At 50.7% G+C, this 21,793-nt stretch overlaps 1 protein-coding gene across 17 annotated transcripts in view; it reads right to left on the bottom strand.

The window, feature by feature from the left end:
- The window catches only part of LOC106021825, a 207,112-nt gene that overhangs the window by 98,554 nt on the left and 86,765 nt on the right, over window positions 1-21,793 (bottom strand). Inside the window, exon 3 of one of the 17 annotated variants that reach the window (XR_005870515.1) lies at window positions 5,554-6,448. The exons of the other annotated variants lie outside the window; for them this stretch is intronic. The gene's annotated coding sequence lies outside the window, so the exon portion shown is untranslated. Of the gene's footprint in view, window positions 1-5,553; window positions 6,449-21,793 lie in introns of those variants that run through there. 17 annotated transcript variants of the gene reach the window in all.

Below are 21,793 nucleotides of genomic sequence, written 5' to 3'. Positions count from 1 at the left end.
ACCTCAGGGTCATGAGTTCCTGCCCCATGTCGTGACCCACATGTAGCAAGACAAATCAAAGACCCAGAGACTTATATATGCCATGTGTAGATGGGAGTTTCTGTCCTGCCCAGTCCTGCAACTGTGTAGTCCCAAATAAACACACAGAGGCTTACCCTATAAACTGTTTGGCCGATGGCTCAGCCTTCTATTGGCTAGCTGTCTCTTAATTATTAACCAATCTCTACTAAACCATGTATCGCTGTGGCTTACCCATAATGCTCCAGCATGACACTCTTTTGGCAGTTACATGGCAGCTCTCTGGTGACTCTGTGTTCCTCTTCCCAGCCTGGCAGCCCCGCCCGACTACACCCTGCTGGTCCACTGTCGGAAACAGCTTTATTCATCAGCCAATAAGAGAAACATATGCTCACAGCATACGGAAGGACATCCTCCATCACACGTGTCTCCTCGGAGAGACCAGCAGCACCACGTGACCGAGAGTGGGTCTCCCTCGCCTGAGCTGTTTATAAGCCAGGTCTCAGGGGTCACTCTTCCACCTCAGGACTGAGTGCTTGTCAGGGGAATGAAAATCGCCATCATCGGTATCCGTGGTGACAGAACTCTATGTAAGGGATCTCTGTAAGGGACGAGTAAATGTCGAGAATGTATCAGTTAACCACGCCAGTTCCCTTTCTTCAGTATTCCACCCTGCTAGAGGAGGCAGAATGATTACCACGGTGTGGTGTTCACACGGCATAGTACACTGCTGACATAGTGACCACTGGAGGAACCAAGGGAAGGGAGGCATGCCGTCGCCGTGTTAGCACCTGAGGGTCACTGTGGGCTGGCCCTGGGCTGAGGGAGGAGCTCACCTCACAAGGGCTCTTCTCTTCATTTCCAGAAAGTATCGCCCTCATCCCTCCCCTAGCTCTTTCCTCTCCTCTCCTTGGGAGACAGCACTTTCTCCTGGAGAGACAGAGGGCAAAGCAGGAAAGATGAGCATGGTTTCCTCTCTATCCTGCGCAGCAAGGCTACTTAAAGACATTCAGGAGAATGGAAGACGTTTTCTAGGCATTGGCCTTCTTCCTCTTACAGGTACCTACTACCTTTCCCCTTTGACTCTGTCCTCAGGGCAGAGCTGTGTTGAGATGCTGCTCTCTATATCCCCGACACCAGGGTTATGTCACCTACATCAGGTACCCAACATAATCAACGAAACAACTGGCACATGATAATTGCTTGGCAGGTTTAGTGAACAATCGTGACTAGGCGGGGCAGGAAGGAGACAAGTATTCAAGCTGCTTCTGAGCCCCTTCCTCGCGCACAAACAGGACGCCCCTGGCCATCAGAAAACCAGCCAGACCCATCAAACCAGCAAGATGGCGACCCAACAGAGGTGTGTGACAGTGTGGGGAACTGGGTCCTGTACCCAGTGAGAAGGGGTGCAGACTGTCCTGGAGAGAGGAGCTTGCCGGTGTCCTGTGGGCCGTGGAGAAGGATCATCAGACGCAGCAGTGCTGCCGGCCTCCCTTGTGAGCCCCCAAGAAGCTTAGGAAACCCTTGCCTCCCATAGGGAACGCCAGGGACACTGGCTGGTACAGGAACAGAAGAAATGAAAAAGAAGCAAGTGTCATCAAGCACAATGTCTCTCATCAGGACCAGCAAGCAACCCTTGGAAAACGCTTAGCCCTGGCCGCTGTCCACTCCCTTCGAACTACCCAGCCCCCCACCCACCCAGTCCAGCTCTTTGTCCCTGTTATCAGATCCACCCCATGGAGGGAGGGGAGCAGAACCCACATGTGAAAAACAGCAGCAGGCTCCAGGAAACCTTTCGCTTGTCTCTTTGCCCAGGAGATTTTCCCTGACAAAGAGCCTGGCCCATAGCCACGAGCCCTGGGGAGGAAGGAACCGCGTTCATTCCATTTAAACCAATTTGCCAACCCAGACAGCAGCTAATGGGCAGCCCGCGCCCTCGCAGTCATCAATACCGCTTTCCAAATCAAGTTACCAAATTGGTCTTAAAACCACTTCAAAGGGACCCGGCTGACCGCTACCAATGAGGCATCCAGCTGTCCATGGGGCCGCCACTCCTGCTGCCAGTATCGTTTTCCAGAGCTGACTATGTTTCCCCTAAATGCCTCAGCCTCCAGAATGGACCTGGAGTCCTTTGAAAATGAAGCAGCGACGGCCACGAGAATCAAGGAGGACCAATGGACAAGCCCCAGAGAGACCAGTGGCTCACTCTGAATCCTTAACACACAGCAACTGTGTGACATCAGTATGTGTATAACCCCCATTTTATAGCTGAACAGACTGAGACTGGGAAAGTCAGGCAAGGTCTCAACCTGACTAGCAAGTGGTTAATGTTCGTCTGTACTCAGGCTCTGACCTAAACTGGTTTTATGGTAGGTAGGTGTGCATCTCGGGACCTGAATCTCTTTTCTACTGAAAATATCAGCTCAACCTCACTCAAGAGCCAAAAGCCATTTCCCTAAGATGGTTGGTTAATCGTGAACAGAGTATTTTCCAGAGCGCTGGTGGACGACAAAGTATTTAACCACCTTGCTGTTTGTCACATGTAAGCCTAAGCTCTGAGAACAGGGGATGGGTTTCCGTCCAGGATGCTGAGTAAATGTTCAAGGTCACAGAGCCAGGAAAAGAGAAGACTCTTCATCTTAGACATTAGGCATGAACTCCCACTCCCAACCCTGAAGATGCTCCCGGACCAAGAGTGAGGGCTGATCTTCATTGTTAACTTGAGTGGATTTTGAGTCACCATCCTAAGTGAATTCTAGGTGTTCTGTAAGGATGTTTGCAGAGAGAGCTACCCAAGGCATGAAACGCCATCCCTGTCAACATGAGTGGCAGCATCCATGGACTGGGGGCCTAGTATATATTTAAAAAAGAGAGAGAACTCCAGTAGAGTACTGACATTCACCTTTCTCTGCCCCTTGACCACAGGTGCCACCAGCCACCTCAAGCTCCTGACTCCAGAGCTACAGCTGTTCTCACTGCCATGATAAATTGTACCATCAAAGAGTTAGCCACAACAAAAGTTTCCAGGTCATGACAAAGGTGCTCCCAGTAGCACACCAAGTAATGTGTCAACTTGTCTTTGGACGCAAAGCTCTCTAGATGGATCCATGTTAACGCTACACAAGATCTGCAAACTCTCTGTCTCCAACAAATAAGAGACTTTGCATTTTCCATTCCCAACTAGGGGACATTTGATGATGTCTAGAATCACTGTGAGTTATCATAACTACAGTTGGGGTTTGTGGAACTGCTGGTGTCAATTGGGAAAAGGGCAAAGGAGACTATTAAAATGCACAGAAGAGCCAACCGCTGAACTATCAGAACTCAAAACATCAACAGTAGGCAACTGAGACACCCTAGTTTAGATCCCACACTTTGTAACTTAGGCCGTACAAGGAAAACCTCTACCATTCACTAAAATACTGCTTAGTGCTTTGCATTAGACTCAATACCACCCATTTTTACAGCCAACACAGTCAGTCTCACAAAAGCTCAACCACAGAGAAGGGCTGGGCTGAAATTCATCCCATGAAATGATTCAGGATGCTTGAGAAACCTGGCCTTTCATGTGACATTCCTGAAGGCCTACTATGAATCAGACCCCATGCTACTACAGGGAGGACTGGTACCAATATCAAGCACTACTTTCTGAGATGCAGGAATGCCACCTTGACATCTCCAGGTGGCCCACACGGCACACCCAGGCCTCAGTCCCAAAACCCCACATAGCACATTTTGTTCTTTCTTAGAAGAAAGGCCCAAGGTACAGTAATAATCCAGGTTAGAATGAGATCTTCTAAAATCCCACAGACAGACTTGACAGTTTTAGAACAGCCACTATTTTCAATAGGTCAGAGCTGATACCCAGCTTCAAGGCAGGACTGATTCAGAACTACAGATGTTGTTTTCCACTAAAAGATGCTGAAGCTGGAGGTTCGGGCACCTGAAACGACAAATGTGCCAGCTGGCAGGATGAGTCAGCTCTATTGTGCTGGAGACTTAGCAGTCACTCGTTCACAGGGAAGCCCCACGCTCTCACTGGGTCTAGTTCAACAGCTGTATAATGGGTGGCTGAACACCCTGCCCCCTCCCTGCCTCAGGGGACCGTTATAGGTCGAAGGGGAGAAGCAGTAGTAGCATCAGTTTCAATGTGCAAGCATGTAAATGAGGGGTGCTATGTTAATGAGAGCAGCTGTGAGCTCACAAGAGCCAAACCATCCTGACTTCTCTCCTTCGTCCCAGGCAAACAGACCTGGGTTAAAACGTTTAGGTGAGCCATGCAGTTTAGAAGAGTTCCTTCCAAACTCTGAAAACAACTGGGTCCGGGGATGAGTGGTACAAGGCACACAGGCATGTCAGGAAAAGAACTGGGAATGGGGGGACTATACTCCAACAGTCAACTGGAAGTCTAGTGACAGACACGGCAGGAGACTGAGGCTTGGGGTGACCATGAGAAGAGACGTGACTCTGACTCCAATGATGGGCGCATAGGCAAAAGACCCCCATGGAAGACGACACAGTAGGATGATCCTTGGGAAAGGAAGACTGCCTGCTTCCCAAGGTCCATGCTCGCCCGTGTTCAGCGCCAGGCTGGGAGTTTGGGATGTTCGATGCTGATGTCAACTTGACAGGATGTAGAGCCCCCCCCCCCGCAGAACATCTGTGAGGGATTATTTACATTATGTTAAGTGAGGCGAGAAGACCCGCCCTAAATACTGGCCACACTATATTCCACGGACTGGGGTCCTAGACGTCACAAAACAGGAGAAAGAAAGGTGACCATCAGCATCGGGTTCCTGAGTAAGGATGAAATGTGAGCAGCCATCATCATGCTGCCGCCATATTTCCCTATTACGAGGGACTGTACTCTTGAACTCTGAGCCAAAGTTAAGTCCTTCCTCCTTTAAGTTTGCTTCTTGGCGAGTGTTTTAGAACAGCAAGACAGGGAACTTCACGAGGCTTGACCCACAGACTGAGCATGATGGGGAAGATGAGGATTCTCCCACATCGGGAAACCACACTTAGAGGCGTGGTGGTCATGGTCAATGGTGGCCATGGTCAGAGTGTCCAAATAAACACTTCCAGGACAAAAGTAATAAGCACTGGAGTTACAGAGGTACATTCTCTAGCAGGAAGCGGGACCCTAGCATGCCAGCTGAGTAAGGGACATTTCCACCATGAGGACAAGGACAGCAGACACTCCCTAATGGTTTACTCCTGACCAGATGCAATGAGGATGGTCAGGAGTTGAGTGCTGGCCATATCACATGATCTAACCTACTATTGGAAATATTCTCCATGTATCAGCTTTTACAGCAACTTTTATAATGCATGGTGGCAGACTAATGCCTACCTCTCACTCAGAAAGCAAACTGTTCTGAGCGGGTGATCATCTACATAACTACTTTTTTTTGGTTTTTACGAGACAGGGTTTCTTTGTATTGTTTTGGAGGCTGTCGGTCCAGCCCAGCCTCGAAATCACAGAGATCCGCCTGCCTCTGCCTCCCGAGTGCTGGGATTAAAGGCATGCGCCACCACCGCCCGGCTTACATAACTACTATTTTAAGTATTTAAAGTAGTTAACACGACCAATAATTCCTCATCACGTGACTATGAAAAAAGAGCAGAGCCCAATGGGAAGGGAGATTTCCATAGACAGAAAGCTCTTCCCTCCAGACTCTGAGGCCCTGGGAGGTGTGCAGGAATGCACAACCCCTTACATATAGGACTTCCTTTCAACTCTGAGCCCCACCTTCCTGACAAGCACCATCACAATGACGGCGTATATGACAGCCAGGAGGTGTCTCTAGGAAGTACAGTTGGCCAGAAGAGTAAGGTCCATGTAGGTCCTTGAGAACAAGATGCAGGTTTTGTGGACCACGCTGCCCAAGGACTTGAAGGGTCAGTGTCTCCTGCACCTGTCTGAGATGACTTTTCATGTGTCTGTTGTCCAGTCACCTCAGGCCATATCCCATCTACCCCTGTTCCTTCTGATGCCCCCGCCCCTCCCCCTTCACAAAGCTCCATGTTCCAGTCACACCACATCAGGGTGCAGAGCCCCCACTTAGTCCCAGCACGTGAGGACCCTTCGCTGTGAAAGAGAAGGAAGGCAGGGTTGGGTGACAACTGAGTAGGTGCTCTTTTCTCCTCAGGAACCGGAAAGCACTGGCCTCCAGCCCCCTACCTAATATCCCAGCTGAGAAAGAAAGTCGCATTTCTACGTCACACGCCCCCACAGCTCCATCCTTGACATCATCACCCCTAACAGAAATGACGTACCTGTCACAGGAGGACCCTAGGCCAAAGCAATAAAAGTGCAGTTGGGATTCAGCTCATGCCCAGCAAAGTGTCCATCTCTCTGTCCTGTGCGCTACGGCTTTGCGGCTTTCAGAACAAACGGCATCATAAAGGTGTCATTTCCCTCTACATACTGGAAGAAAACAAATGTCAGAACCCCAACGGGATCTTCGATTGGAGTTCATGCCATCGGGCTTGTTAGGAGCTTTCACATGTGTGCATTTGTGAAACCACAGGATGACACCACAAGGTAAGAGTTTTCTTCACACCTCCAACTTGCCCGTACTCAGGAGTAGGCTGTCAACTCAAGGGCACATCAGATACAGTCTTTCGAAACCATTCAACTTCATCCACAGTCCAGAAGAAACACAGCACAATTCAGCCCCCTCCAGCCTGGGACGGGACATGTAGCCTACTAGGCCACACTCCCTGTCCAGGAGCCACTGTTTTTACTTTTGCTCACAGGTAACAACAACTGTTATCTGTTTCTGGAATGATGTGAGAGGCCCACACAGGCCATCGGACTCCCCCCACGCCTCCCCTATAAAATGACGAGCATATTCTCCACATGGCTTCATTCCTCAAGCAGCCCACCAGGGAGGTCACACGCAGAGGACACAAAACCAGTGATGTCCAACTGGTTTCCATCTTGAGGGGATGGGGCTGCTTTGGAAGAAGCAAGAGCAGGGCGAGAAGAAACTGAGCTCAAAGTGCAGATGTCCACACAGCTGTAAGCCAGACACAGCCATGCAAAGGTCATGATTGGGAGGTGACGAAGAATCTGGGATTCACACCCACTCACTTACTGAGGATCAAAAGTATCTCTGCTTTCTGAGCCTTGAGTCTGACCTCTGTATAACTACAATGACCTGTCTTGCATACATAAGGATTAATTTGACGACGCGGCCGGTGGTCAATTGCAGGCGAGACTGCTATTGGAGGGCAAGCAGGTGCTATGTATTGGTGGAGGCAAGATGGCACCTGAAGAAAAATTGAATCCAGTAACTGAAGATTATCACATGACGATGCAGGAGGCAAAACCGAGTTGGGGCGGTGACTGGGTCTGGAGTTAGGATGGGAGCGGCACATATATGCATTTATTTATTTTTCTCTACCTGAAAGCTACTTTCTGTGTCAGACTCTGCAGAGGCCCGAGTCAGTGTGTACACAGAGGCACCTTTCTTCTGGGGCTCTGCCATTAAGAGAATCCATGGCCAGCAGGGTGCCTGAGAAGAGGTTACTGGATTCGACAGCTGGCTCCTCAGAGGTGGAGCCAAGCCAGGTGACACGGTGGGCATCGTCCTGTGCAAGAATCTGAAGCACAGTTTCCCACTCCATGTAGTGCAGTGTGGCCTGTCTCTTGGACACTTGCTGCATGGCAAACGGAACACAAGTGATCCTAGAGGATGCAACAACACAGCCTGCCCACTGTCCCTGCTGGTCTTTGAGGACGGATTCTCTGGGGAAGGAGCACTGTCCCCAAGGCCAGCCCATGGGATGAAAGGAGCATTAATACAAGAATATTCTAGATTCCGGTGGCAAGCAGCCAGCATCAGGGCAGTCCCGGAAGCCAGGGCCAGCTTCACTTCATCCTCTATAGGCAAAGCAAAGGCATTGGCCGGGAGTATGTGCAGCCAGTCAGGGAGTCCTAGCCTGAAGCATGTTTGCCTGAAGGAAGCAAGCGTGCCCGACTCTTGTCTCGGGCCACTCCTCACTCAGCCCCCGCCACCCTGAAAGAGCCCGTCGCCTGTATCTCACAGCATGTCCACAATCCCAGCCTACACCTTTCAGAAGCATCGGGCTGCTGGCCGGTCAAACTCTTGCTCAAGTCTATCCAAACCAGGGACAGTCCAAGCACACATGCCGGATGCCTCTTAGTCCATGTGAAGGTCCGGGCTGTGGCATATGTCCTCAGCAACGCTGAGGAGTAAGTACCGCCATCGTGACACTTTCCAGGTGAGAAACTGAAGCGCGGAAAGATTCGGAACGTCCCCTGCTCACACAGCCAGAGGTCCTGCTCAGGGTCACTGGGCCACCTTTGCTTTACCTTCCTTGGGCTATGGGCCAAGACAGTGGACATGTGTGTGAGTCTGGTACATACCAGCTGTATGACTAAACAGACAAGGCATTTTGTCTCTTGGAAATTTCATTGAGTCCTTTACAATAAGGAGCAAATGACCTGCCACATGCAGGCTGAGTTCCTGTTGAGAACTGAACGAAAATGCCTACGCCTCTGTCTCCAAAAATATTTACACTATGATTCATAACAGTAGAAAAATTATCATTATGAAGCAGCAACAAAAATAATTTTATAGTCGGGCAGTGGTGGCACACAGCTTTATCCCAGCACTCGGGAGGCAGAGGCAGGCAGATCTCAGTATTCAAGGCCAGCCTGATCTACAAAGTGAGTTCTAGGACAGCTAGGACTGTTTCACAGAGAAACCCTGTTGGGGAAAAAAACAAAATAATAATAACAACAATAATTCTATGGCTGGAGGTCATCACAACATGAGGAAATGTACTAAAGGTTCGCAGCATTAGGAAGATTGACAGTCACTGGTCAACCAGCAGGTAGGTAATACTGCTTTCTTCCTTCTCAATGCAGAAAGGCTTACATAAAGAAAAGGAAACTTTAACAGGGCCTGGTTGGATCCCAGCGTATTCAGGTACAACAGCTCAAACAGAACCCTCAGATGTTGCTGTAACCCCGCCCCTCCTGCCTCTTCAGTGACTATCAGCTCCACCCCAGCACTGCTTCTCAGAGAAACAGTAACTGTCATGAACGTGGCAGTCTGAACCATGCCTGCCTGCAAACCCCAGCTCTCAGGCTGTGAAGAAGGGAGGAGGATCGGGAGTTCGAGGCTATCCTCAACTCCACACTGGATTTGAAGCCAGCCTGGGTGACATGAGACCTCCAGAGAAGAAGCCCAGGGAGGTGGTATTCCCAGGAATCTGTGTGACAGAAGCAGGAAACAGGGCAAAGTGGCCCTGCCAAGTTTTCCAAAGGAAATGAGTCAAGCGGTGTTATGCAGTCACACATGGCCAGGCGAGGAAATGGCATTGTCTGGGGACCAGCACATAGGGCCTTACATAAGAGGCACCCTCTCACTTTCTGGCCATGGCCGTATTTGGGGATTGGCAAAAACACGAGAAGGAGCACCGGGACTGTGTAAACACAGGCTGCATTAGACTGGCGGACAGAGGTCTGGGTGGGGATTCTCCTTGGCTCAGCGCTGGGAGGGAAACTGACTCATGTGTCCTCATGCCCTTGTGCACACTGGTCAGGCTACCACTCTGGGGACAGAACACCAGTCCCCAGCTGCACAAGATGCACCGTCAGTACATGCCAATCTGGACCCTAATGAGAGGCATGGTACCACCCATCCAAGAGAGGTAACAAGCCCGAGAAAGACATGCGGTGCTGAGCCTGCAGTGAAGCCTGTGCAGGGGTCCCTGGCCGTGCAGAGGGGAAACAAGCAAGTGCTCAGATCTACCAGGAACTCTGGAAACGAGCATGGTGGAGGATGCTCCAGAAGCAGCAGGCAAAAGACGGAGACACTCAGAAACACGGCAACCCTGCTGCACAGACCAGCAGGCACTCGCCGGGCCCAGCGAATTCTAAAAATTCAGCCCAGTGAATTCACATGGTTGCAGTCCGTGATGTAGTGTCTGCAGCTCGAATGTGCGTGCACACACAGACACACACACACACATACAGACACACAAACACAGACACAGACACATACACAGACACACACACATACACACAAACACATACATGTAAACACAAACACACACACATATACATACACACATAGATGCATACAGACACATACACATAAACACATAGATGCATACAGACACATACACACACACAATACATACCCACAGACACACAAACACAGACACATACACACACACACACAAAGACAGACACACACAAACACACCTTCTCTTCAAAAATGGAGGCACAGAGAGCTTTAGGTCTCTGGCTAAATCCAATCCTCTGTGAAGTTTTTAAAGAATCAGAATCAAAAGTCAGGTTTGTTTGAGAGTTCATGAGAGGGAATTTTCTCCCCTTCTGATTGGTTGATTTTATTTTATTTTATTTTCAATCTATAGAACAAATTTAGAAAGTTTTAGAAGTTCTGGGGGTGTAGGACAAATCATTTCTTCCCCGTGCCACATCAGCAGAGAACCTGACCCGATGCCTCGTCCCCCGAGGGTGCCTCATCGGATTTCCCGCCTCAAGGACCCTGGAAGTCTACTTCAAGGTAAAACCTAAAGCTGACCCCGATGAGTGACTGATACCTGTCAGTCGCCACTCAAGCTCTCCTAACTGCCCAGATTTCCTGCCACGATCGGTCCCCACACCTCTCCAGACTCCTTCCTTCTGGTCCTATTGCAGCATCCTTCTTGGTCTCTGTGACCTAGCTTCGTCTGGACTTATCAGGCGTTGCCATCGAAGCCTATCTCCCTCATGTGAGCTGTCAGGTATTTCCTTGTGACAAACCCACGCAGTCTACCTTTATTCCCCTTTTTTTCCTTTGCACGATTACGCGGTGAGAGAGGTGACGGGGAAAGTTTCCTGGAAGAAAGTCAGCCATTTAAGTCAAAGGTGATGACGGTCTTCGCCTCACCGTTTTTTTTTAGTGGCACAGAGGCAAGATGGTGGAGGGCGGTTTACGCCTCAGGGAGGGATGGAGCAGCCTGCCTGTCTCCGGGGCCGCTCGTTTCAATGCAGCCAAGTAGATCCCAGCATCTTCTCTTCCACGCCAGCTTTGCTTACAAATAGAAAGGAGGAGAGAAAAGCCTCAGAGTTTGGCTTAAAAGGACCTTTCATGCCTTGCCAGGCCTCTGCCTTCTCCTCACCACGCCTCTGTCACAGAGTACAATACATATGTTTATCTTGCTTCAAGCAGGGGTATATTAAAATACTTGAGGATTTTCCCCTCCTAACGCTGGCATGTTGGCTCCCAGCGGCCACACAGCCGCAGATCATGAATTGCAGAGGCGGCAGTAAATTACGGCCTTCGCAAACACACAGATCTTTCCTGAGGTTGCAAGGCGCATCACTTTAAAGGCCGACTTTCTTCAAACTTCCAGGAACTGAGTGGCTCAGAGCCCGTCTATTTAAAGGTCAGGCTAGCCTTGCTGTATTTGGAAGGCTGCCTCGGACACGAGCTTGCTCTCAGCCCCGGTGCACCGGTGAACAGTCACCACGGCCGGGCCAGCTACGAGGAACCGTGTGTCCCTTCAAGGATGGAGAAGGCATTGCCAGACACAGAGGCAGGACCAGGAAGGCTAAGAGGTGGCAAGTGACTGGTAACCTCCCTCACATCCATGTACTCCTAGGAGGGGCAGAGGACAGGGTGATGGTAACCAGGTCCCTGTGTTCTGGGTCATGATAATCTTTGTCCTTGTTTTAGCTCAGCTCTCTGGACCCAGGCTCTGTGAAATAGTACCTGGAACAACTTTAGGGGAAAGTGTTATTTTGGCTGATGGCCCATCATAACAGAGCACAACTCACAGGGTGGCAGCCAGGAGGCTGCCCGTTCTACCACGTGGAGGCCCAAAGCCTAGAGGACGGCACTGCTTACATTCAGTGTGGGTTCTAGCCTCTGAAAAGCCCCTCACAGACACTGTGTTTTCCTAACGCCACAGTGCTTTTCCATCCAGCTGACAGTTCAGATGTATGGTCTCAACTCAGAATATAGCACCGACAAGGGTGCCTGAAAACCAGGGCCGAGAGGCAGGCAGAGATCAAGGGGCAGCCTAGGTCCGGATGTTGACATCCCTAGGAAGAAGTATCAGTAGCAAATGGTATTATTCTGGGCTTAGGGATCAGATGGGATTCCTCTTGAAGACAGGTTTAGGGGAGCAGGCATCACCATCATCGGCATGGTAAAAGACGAAGAATCAATCAGGTGTTGAGGGAGCTCACATACGGGTGGGAAGGGTACCCTCACCAAACTGACCTCACTCACCGAGTAGATGCGCCCACCACCCCTCTCTGCTTAATGAAGCTCCGCTGGAAGATTGGCCTGTCACACGGTGAGCGCATGCAAAGGCCCTGACAGGCGTGGAGGCGCCCAGATGGCTTGCTCACGACATCGAGGAAAGATGTTGCTTGCTAGAAGTCACCCAGCAAGAAAGGGGAGGTGATTGACTGCAAAACCCCCCTTGATGGGGAAAGCCCTTCTGTGTATATGTCAATAAAGCACTGTTGGCCAATAGGGAAGCAAGATAGGTGGGACTAGGGAGTCAAGGAGGATTCTGGGAAATGTAGTGAAGAGAGTCGTCACTATGTGATTCCTGGAGGAAAGAACGCAAGTTCTCAGTATGATAAGACCTCATAAAAATATATATATATTAGCAGCTATGGGTTAGTAATCAAGTCAGAGCTAGCTGATTAGAAACCAAAGCAAACGGCCAACAGCTTCATAATTAATATAGCATCTCGTGGGTTGTTTGGGGGCTTAAGAGGTGACGGGACCCGGGCAGGAATCTTGCAACACCCCCCACCTAGGATGCTCACCCACTGTACTGTGTCTCTCTTTACATCTAGTAAGGACAACCCCACAGCTCCTCCACTTCAGGGCTCTGCTGGCAGACCTCATTGTCACCCGCGGGTACTCAGGAGGGCTTCAGGGAGGAGGCGACATCTTAGCACTCCCTTCTAGAAGGCTTTCGACCAGTCAGAGGGAAAAGGAAGGGTGAGCCAGGAAGAAAGGACATTGCAAGCAGGAGCGTCGAGGCCACAAAAGGGTGGCAGCTACCCTCTGTGCGCGGTGTCACTCTACGGTGTCACCCACCGCGTCACTCTGGCTCTTCCCATCCACGCTGAGGAGGAGGCCTCCACGGGCCAGTCTATGGGAAGTGGCAGGCAGAAGTTAGCAGTTCCCGGCTCCTGAGGGACAGGACGGTGTTTGTACCCACAGCTGGGCTGCCTGCAGCTGAGATCATTGCTGGCCCAGGAAAGGATGCTCAGTGGGAAGGCGGGGAGGGACGGAGGAAGCAGGGGAACTGCCACAACTGTGATTCAGTACAGACCTTTCCCGGTGTCTGATTAGCCTGGAAAGACGGAAATTAGAACTAACAAAATGAGACGCTCACCAGGGCAACCCAGGAAGCTCTCTGACCTAGGAGTGAGAAGAGCAGGAGGTCGGAGATCTCCAGGCAGAATCATCTGAGGGGACCGAGAAGGGGGGAGTCTGTCTGCAGGAGTGTTGGGAGCTGGGGAGCAGGGAGGCCCGCTCTGGGATGGGATGGGGAGGGTGTAGGAAAGGGGCAGCCTTCTTGGTCCTGAGTCAGCTGCGATATGCAACTTCCCAAACAAAGCTTATCTCTAGAGGGACGGATGCCGGGAATTTTGACGTCTGGGCGTAGAGTGCTGCCCAGCACAGGGCATCTGGTGCAGGCCTTCATAGAATCCTGCTCAGTGACTGAGGTGGTCCGGTCATGCTAGAGTAAACCCTTGGCCTTCCCTGTAGACCGGGCCTGTCTCTCTGTGATTGCCAAGGACCCAGTGCCAGGGGGTCACCAGCACTGGAGAGAAGAGAACTAGGCCAGCCAGTGGCCTGCAGGAGGTGAGGAGGGCAAGAAGCCCTGCCTCCTCATGCCTCTCTCCTAAACCAAATTCATCAGCCAAGGACACTGACATCTCCTAGTGCCCCATCCAAACAGCCTAAAACAGAGCAGCCTCTGGGAGGCAATTCTTCAACGGGATTACATAGCACTGTAAATGAACTGGGCCTCACTCGGCATACAGTTAGCACTAAGGAAAGCTCACAGTTTATCCACTGAAGAGAACTTGTGCTTGTCACACGCCTAAGTATGCCCTTCTAGATCTTTCCAGCGTGGCAGAGGGTCCTCCTTGTTAAGCCAGCTTTGCCTTCATCATACAACACTGGGTCAGCCGTGTCTTAATCTTTCAGCTAGAGTGTTACTGAGACCCACCCACAGAGGCATGGTCACCAAAACATGCCTCATACACGCATGGAACGTTATCCAGCCATGGGAAAAAAAAATAGAATGAAGGACTGACCAACAGACGCGGCGTGAAGACAAAGGAAGCCAGTCACAGCAAAATGTGTCACATGATCCCGTTTATATGATGTTTTCAGAACAGACCCATCCACTCTGACAGGAAACAGATCCACGATTCCCTAGGACCCAGGAAACTGGGGGGTGAGGGATGGGCAGTAAGAAAAGATGAGGAGACTAGAAGCAAGTATGAAGTTTCTCTTGTGAATGACAAAAATGTTCTAAGATTGAGTGTGGTAACAACTTCACGTCCCAGGAATCCACGAAAAAAGCATCCTATTGGATGGAAGGATTGGGCGGTGTATGAATTACACCTCGATAAAACTGCCATATTTTAAAATGGAGGGGTCGGGATATACAATAGAGTGGCTGCCTTGCTTTTCCAGGCACTGGGCTCAACCCTCCATGGCTGGAGGAGGCTGGGGGTGGGGAGAGAGAGGAGGGTAAGGGGGTGAGGTACAAGGATGGCGGACAAGGACTGCCGTCAACGGAAGATACCAATAGCACCAGAGAAGGCAGGTCCCGGCAGGACGAGATGGTGATTCCAGAACAGATCCAAACAATCCGCTGAGTGCAAACACACGTGTCCCCAGGCACACACCCCCAAACATGGGAAGCTGTACTTCTGCCTCTGAGCTTCCCGCCCCCAGCTCTGACCGCCCCCCCCCCCACCGCCCAACACCACGCCACCGAAGAGTCATGCGGTAGACAGTCAGGAACTCTTATTTTGTCTCCTGCCCCGAGCAATTCCTAAACAGTGGGAGTTAAATATTTATAAAGCAGTCACTGTTTGTTTAATGTTCAATCTGGTATTGGGAAGCCTGATGCTGAGAATCGCTGAGGTGACAGCAGATTATACAACTGGAGGAGTCTGGTGCACCAGGGTGCCTGACAGTTACCAGGATGGCCTGTCTCCTCCCCCCAGGGCTCTGCACAAAGTTGCTTCCTGCCTTGTGCTGTGCCCCAGCGCTCTGAAGATTCCTTAACTTACTCCCCAGCATCTGAGGACAAAAAGAAGACAGCCTTTATTACCAAAAGCTAACGGACCTGCACACGGCAGGGACAGCTTCTGGGTCGGCACGGGGTGGGGCATGAGGGGGAGCGCTTACCATGCGACGGCTCACCTGTCTAAGCCAACAGTTAGTCCTCACAAGCTATGTGGATGAGTTTAGTCACGATGGTGAGAGACCCACGGGCTGTGCCCACCTTCAAAACCTGCTCTCCACATCCTTACCTGAGTATATCAGGTGCCAGGGCTCAGGGAGGGCACTGAACTGCCCAGAACAACTCATCAGCCTGGTGACACAGCATTTCAAAAACTCATTGGGCTGGGCGGTGGTGGCGCACGCCTTTGATCCCAGCACTCGGGGAGGCACAGGCAGCCGGATCTCTGTGAGTTCGAGGCTAGCCTGGACTACAGAGTTAGTTCCAGGACAGCTAGGGGTACACAGAGAGACCCTGTCTTGAAAAACAAAAGAAAACAAAAAAACTTGCTATTGTGTGTATGCATGCAACATCTGTGTGCATGCATGAAATGTGTGTGTACACACATGCCATGGTATGCATGTAGATATCACAGGACAATTTTGTGGAATCGGTGTTTTCCTTTCACCTTTATATGGGTTTCCTAGAGCAAATTAGGGTCACCAGGCTTTGAGTAGCATGGCCTTTACTCACTAATCATTTTACTGGTCCCCAACATCCTATCTTTGCTTTCAGCTGGGTCATGAACCTGTTGGGCTCAGTTTCCCTTATTGGTTGTTTTATTTGTTTGTTTTTCATTTTTTTTCAAGATAGGGTTTCTCTGTAACTTTGGAGGGTGTCCTGGAACTCACTCTGTAGACCAGGCTGGCCTCGAACTCACAGAGATCCGCCTGCCTGTGCCTCCCTGAGTGCTGGGATCAAAGGCGTGCACCACCACTGCCCAAACCACTAAACGACCCATCTGCCATTCTGACTTGTTTACAAGAAAAAAGGCAGAAGTATCAAGTAGGTACAGTGACAGTGATTACCCGGGTATGCCTCTGCTCTGAACCCCACCAGGGAGAGAAGTTGGGCAATTCCGTTCACCGGCCCTCCTCATTGATTCATCTAATAAGATTAAAACCGTCCGAGCTGCAACTGGGGGTGAGAAAAACTTTCCCCGCAACTACAAAACACTGCCCAAAACATGGCAGAGTAAAGCTCAGGTAAGAGGCTTGGTGGCTGATGTTTCCGATAGTTCCATGACCCTATGACGCCCTTTGGGGCCTGGTGACCTCTTCAAGTGGCCGGCATGCCGTGATCAGTCATGCCACCAACTGTGTTCGGGAACAGCCTTCCCAGCATCTGCAAGCCACTCCTGTTCAGCTAAGCATCTCTGCCCACTCTATTTGCACCAAGAGGGGCCAGCTGTACGGGTTAGGCACACAGTGTTGCCCGAGCTAATAAAGACGAGAGGTCGGCCCTATAGGACCTCTCCTACGCTGGCCACCTTGGGTTTCTTTTCAGGTGTAAGCAGCGGGACTAGCAGGATACGGCTGACAAGCAGGGCTGTCTGTTCATCCTCAGGGATTTCTCAGCTACACAATGAGCCAGACATAAAGGAAGCCCCTGAAAGTCAAGGCATGATTACCATCCTAGCACTCAGATGGCTGAGACAAGAGGATCCTGGGCTCGAGGCTAGCCTGGAGTACATTGTGAGATGTTATCTGCATTAAAAAAAAAAAAAAACAGCAAGAAGGAAAGAGACGGGACGGAGAGAGGAAGAGAAAAAAGAGACTAAAGCAAGTCTCTGAAGGGCAGAGAGAGGCACAGACAAACGGGAAGAGAGACCTAGGCAGAGGAAACCATAGAAATCAGGGGAAGGACACAGATGGGCAGGGCTCGGAGTAGAGCTCTTACTGGTTAGATTGTGGGCAAGTCTGGGTTCAGTCCTCCACACCCCAGGAAAGAGGGGCAAAAGAAACCAGAGGTCCAAGACCTTGTCCTCCTAAGGAAAATGCCACGGAGAGTGAAGCCACTTCACACAATAAGGGCCAGATATTTAGAGTGAGTAGGGACAAGTGTGGGAGGGGGTGGAGACTTCATCTCTGGATAAAAACCAAAACTAACCACCAACAGCTGTTTCTAGCTCTGCCCCTCACTGGCCGTGACCTCGAGTGACCCCCCTCTCATCCTAGCGGGGTGCCATGGAGGAGCACTGGATGACGTAGTCTAACTATGTCCAAACCATGAAGTAGGCTCTGCCTCAGACTTCACACCTGACGCCTGCAGCTATTATGTGAAGGTCCGTTCTCAGGGCTCGCCCTGAGAGACCACGCAGGAGCCGCGCTGCCTGCCGCCTGTGGGGGCTTCTCTGTGCACACAGCTCCTCACAGCATGCAGACTTCCTTCCCTCCCTCCCTGTTTCCCTCCCTCTCTCCCTTCCTCTGTCTTCAGAAAACCTTTCAGGCTTCCTGAATTCTCCCAGGCCTGGTCTTAATTTCTCTGCTTGTTAAATCACTCTCTAAATCTGCCAAGAGCTGTTGTCTTTCTTCTCTGCTGCTGACTAGGATCCTGCAAGGGCCCCTCAGGCCTCTCTACAGTTGGTCTTCCAGGTCGCTAACCACTGCTCTCTCCGTGGATAGTGAGCCCGCCGGTGCACATTTCGCGTGTGTTATGCATGGCTACATGTCATGTGTGCACATGCACATACGTGTGAATGCATGTGTTGGGGGGCAGGGGGACCATGGGTATCATTCCTCAAATGCAATCCACCTTTTTTTGTTGTTGTTTCCTGCGAGAAATGGTTTCTCAATGTCCTGGAATTCAACTTGTAGTCAGTAGGAAAACTAGCAAGTCCCACTGATCTTCCTGTCTCTTGTGATTGAACTCAGGTCCTGAGACTCCCAAGGCAGCACTCACTGAGTTATCGCCATAGCCTACTTCACATGTTAATGATTAGTCTATTGACAGTGCTTTCCCTCCCCCACTAGGACACAAGGTCCCCGAGACAGCCTTCTTTCTACCCCTCATAAGGCAACCAGTATCTTGTCCCAGAGCCCTGCGAGCCTGGCACCCACCCCATCCATCTGGGTTGTTGGTATCGGGCAGGAAGTTTCAGCAGTGGATCAGCCTTGGAGAAAAATAGGCCTTACCCAACTTTACCACACTGCTGTTCCATTTAAAAAGTGGGTGACCCTGAAAAGCACCAAGATCCGACACTATCTGAGGGCCAATGGGAGGGAAGGAACTCCCTCTGGTCCACCGACTGTAGGTACAAATTCTCTCTCCCAGGGAGAAACAAAGTCACCTGTGGGTACCTGCAATACCAGATTTCCATTTCCTCGAAGTAACGCAAAGTTTAGTCATCTGTAACGTATGGAATGCGGACCCCCTACAGTTTTACCATGCCTAGCTTCCTCCACAGCTGTTTTGCCTCCGAAGTCATCTGGTAACAGCGTCTCCCCAAATTAATGTTCTACTCTTTCCAAAGAACCATGCTTGCTTCTCAGGGACCACCTCATGAGAAACTCCGGTCTCTCCGTTTATGTAATATGTAATTACCAACACAACTAACTCTTGGCAGGGACACAAATCAGCTGGCGTTCCAGGCACACCAGTATCAATAGTTAACATTTAACGAGTGTTTACCATATATCCGCCAGGAAGCCCTGTCCTAAGCCTTCCTGTGCATTAACTCATTCACCTCTCCAGAAAAATAGGCATGCGGCGGTCAGGGATTATCAAACAGGAAGAGAAGCTAATAATCATACAGGTAACAGCTAGGAACCGCCCCCACCTCCATGCTTCTGCAAGCAAGTTCCAGTAAACTCATGGGAAGACACACACCCCATACTAGTAACAGTAGAATAATCAGGGTTCAGTGAGACAAGGGAGGATTTGTCAGGAGGGAAGGGGAACAAAAGAGGGTACAGGGAATGAAGTGATCCGAGTAGTACCGTTGCACAAATCATATCTAGATGAAGCCTGCTACTGTGAATAACCAATACATGCTAACAATCGTTTACGTAACAAAACAGGTCTTGTAGTGCGGAAAAGGGGGCTTCTGAGTAGCGGGTACACAGCCCAGACCTTCACAGCATCAGGGCCTTAGTTTGCTTTGCAAAGGGGGTTTGCTGTATCGCTTAATACACGAGTGAGGCAACTGGAGGTCAGTTCCGAGTTCTAGCTACTCATACTCTTCCTGACAGCTGTTTACAAGGGCTGGCAATCAGTACATGACGGATGAGTGTCCGAGAGGCTGGGCTAGACCTTAGGAAGTAAGTCTATGAGTTTTCATGGGGCAGTGACTCAGATTTTACTGTGCAATTCCCTGTGGGACGCATGCTTTCAGGATAACAGATGTAAGCGCCCCTCGTGGTGTCTGGGTGACTGGAGCATGAGCTGTGGATGCAGGGTGGAGGAAAGGTTTTGCTTGGGGTGGGGGAGTGGGGTTAGCCCCCACCTGTAGATGTGTCTCACTGTTTAGTCACGTGGAGAAACATGCCCCCTGCCTGGCACGTGACTTGAAGTCCTAGCAAGCTGGTGAAAGGAATAAAGAAGACTAGGACAGGAATGGTGGGACATTGGGTGAGGACTTGGGTGTTTCCGTCCCTTTGCTAAACATGCCAAGTCCCCAAGAGGCCCAGACTTTTGGATGGTGGGCCAAGCGAGGCCTTGAGAGAGGAACCCTGCAAAGAGGAGAGGACAGGCTCCCTGCCCTCGGATCCTAGCCTGGCGTTCCTTCTGTTACCTCAGCTACCGGCACCATCGGAGTCCAGGGCCCTCAGTCCCAGGTTTCTTTGCAAAGGGGATTTGCGCAAAGGTTAGGGAGGCCCTCAAGTTGACGGAGACTGGGAAACAGAGATCCAAAGAAAGGAAGAGACAGCACGCAGCATCTCCAATCCCCCTGGAGCCCAGATGAAAAATGTCCGTAAGCCAATTTGTATGACAGAAGTTAAAAACACACAGGCTGTTGGTGGAGTGGTCTGCCCCGATCCCGGCTCTCTGGACGCAAGAGACTGCAAGTCGAAAGCCAGTCTGGGATAAGGAGCCAGAAACTACCTCACAAATAAAGATAATGAAAAGGACCAGAGGGGACTGAAGTATTTGGTGCTTACTTAGTAAAGAACTCACCTAGTGTTGTTTCAAACCCAGGACTGGGAAAAAAGGCTGAGGTGCCTGTTTAACATATCAAAGTGGACCTGTTCAGCCAGATTCTCCCAGCATCCCCCAGTCCCCACTGTTACAGGGTATGGCTGGCACACCACACCCTCTACCATGACTTCTCCAGCCCAGGCACTGGGCTGCCCTTCCCCCAGAGGCTCTTCCCTGTATAATGCAGACATTACCTGCCCCCTTTTAGACCTTTGGCCTCCAGGCTGTTGTCCCTGGTTCCCCCTCTCCCTTCCCCTCCTCCTCTCACACACATGGCCCACCTCAGTCTGGCCACGCCCACTCTGGACTCTCCCAGAAGTCCCTGCCTCTGGCTGTGCTCTCCCACAAATTTACAATAGACTCTCTCCTCCACCATACCTAGGAGCAGTCGTGGCCTGGCCTTTCCTTTCTATTTCTTTTGTTACTCATCTAGTATGCTCAAGGCCCGGGTTTGACAGCCAGCACCATGTAAACCAGGCATGGCAATGCTGCGTGCCTATGATCCCAGCACCCAGGAGCTGGAGGTAACAACACATTCTTCAGGGACAGAACGCATGTGTGCAAGGTGCTGGGTTCAATCCTCATCAGAGAGAGAGAGAGAGAGAGAGAGAGAGAGAGAGAGAGAGAGAGAGAGAGAGAGAGAGAGAGAGGAGGCATGGGAAAGGAAGACGGAATCCTCTCTGGAGATAATCAATATGGGAAGGGAGCTAGGCACAGGCCTTTGAACCCAGCACTCAGGAGGCAGAAGCAGGCAGGTCTCTGTGAGTTCCAGGACAGCCTGGTCTGCAAGAGCTAGTTCCAGGACAGGCTCCAAAGCTACACAGGGAACCCCTGTCTCAAAAACAAAACAAAACATGAAAAGGGAACACAGTTTACCCCCAGCTCTTCAGTCTTGCAGCATGGGGACTTGCTCACTTCACGACAGCCTCAATGCTGCCTGAGGTACTGAGACAGGTGATGTCAGAAGGCAAACAGATCAGATCTGGTTGGTTCTGGGGGCCCTGGTTAGCCACCTTCAGTTTCAACGGCACCCGTCTGAAAGAGGAAGGATGACATGGATGCTGACCCCATCTCCCAACGAGTGCCACCAAGAAGGTGGCGGGCCAGCAGTGGTCCGCAGGCAGTTAGCAGTTTCTAAATCAGTGGTTCTCCACCTTCCGAATGCTGCAACCCTTTAATAGAGTTCCTCATGTTGTGGAGATCCCCAACCATGAAATCATGTCATTGCTTCCTCATAACTGTAATTCTGCTTCTGTTATGAATTGTAACATAAATATCTGATATGCAGGATGTCTGACATGTGTCACACACA

This window comes from Mesocricetus auratus, unplaced genomic scaffold (assembly GCF_017639785.1).
Source record: "Mesocricetus auratus isolate SY011 unplaced genomic scaffold, BCM_Maur_2.0 Super-Scaffold_100023, whole genome shotgun sequence".
In the NCBI taxonomy this organism is placed as follows: Eukaryota; Metazoa; Chordata; class Mammalia; order Rodentia; family Cricetidae; genus Mesocricetus; species Mesocricetus auratus.
This window is presented reverse-complemented; position numbering and strand designations above follow the sequence as displayed.